Genomic DNA, 769 nt, shown 5'->3' on the forward strand with positions numbered 1-769 from the left:
ACTGCTTTGTGATTTTTTTTTTTTTTAAGCTTTCAGTTTTTCAAGTTTCTTTTCTCTCCAGCAGCGTAGGCACTTGGAGTGTGGGTGTAAGTGGAAAGCTGAATGCAGGTTAGGTGAATATTCCTGCTTTGCACCTTGCGAAGTTGTACTTCAGTGCATTACAGTGTGTAGGTTTTCAGGGCAAAGAAGTCTTTTCAGTAGTGTAGTAAGTACTTAATCTCCTGTATCGTGTCCGTGGCATGAGAAGGCCTATGTGACGTCTCGAGGTCAGCCTGCCGTGAAAGTGCTGTTGACTGAAGCCAGGTGATGCTGAGCCCTGACTTCTTTATGCCCTCTCAGGCTGAGCTTCTGAGTGCTGGAGAGATTTTAGTCTTCAGTGGGAAACAAGCAGCCACGTCTGTGCTGTTTCTGCATGTTTTAACTGTCAGCGTCGGTGTAAAACGCTTGGTTGTTGGTATGTGTTGTAAACATTGTTGGTTACCAAAATTAGTGCCTTGCCTCCTGCTTCGTAAAAATAATGGGACGTGCTCGTCTGGCAGCTTGGGGCCATCTGGTGCTGTCAGAGCGTCTGTCTGCTGGGATGCTCTGGAGACAGTGCCCTGTCCACAGCAAGATTTCAAAATACTGGCTTTAAAACAACTTCAACAGTAGGTGCTTAGGAAAAGGGGTGGAAAGAGATTTTTTGGAAATGTGTTTATCTTCCTGGCTTTTTTAAAATAACAAATAGTTACAAATGTGGGTTTAGTCTAATCTTGAATTTTGAGGGCAA

The sequence above is a fragment of the Eurypyga helias genome, unplaced genomic scaffold (assembly GCF_000690775.1).
Source record: "Eurypyga helias isolate BGI_N326 unplaced genomic scaffold, ASM69077v1 scaffold737, whole genome shotgun sequence".
Lineage (NCBI taxonomy): Eukaryota > Metazoa > Chordata > Aves > Eurypygiformes > Eurypygidae > Eurypyga > Eurypyga helias.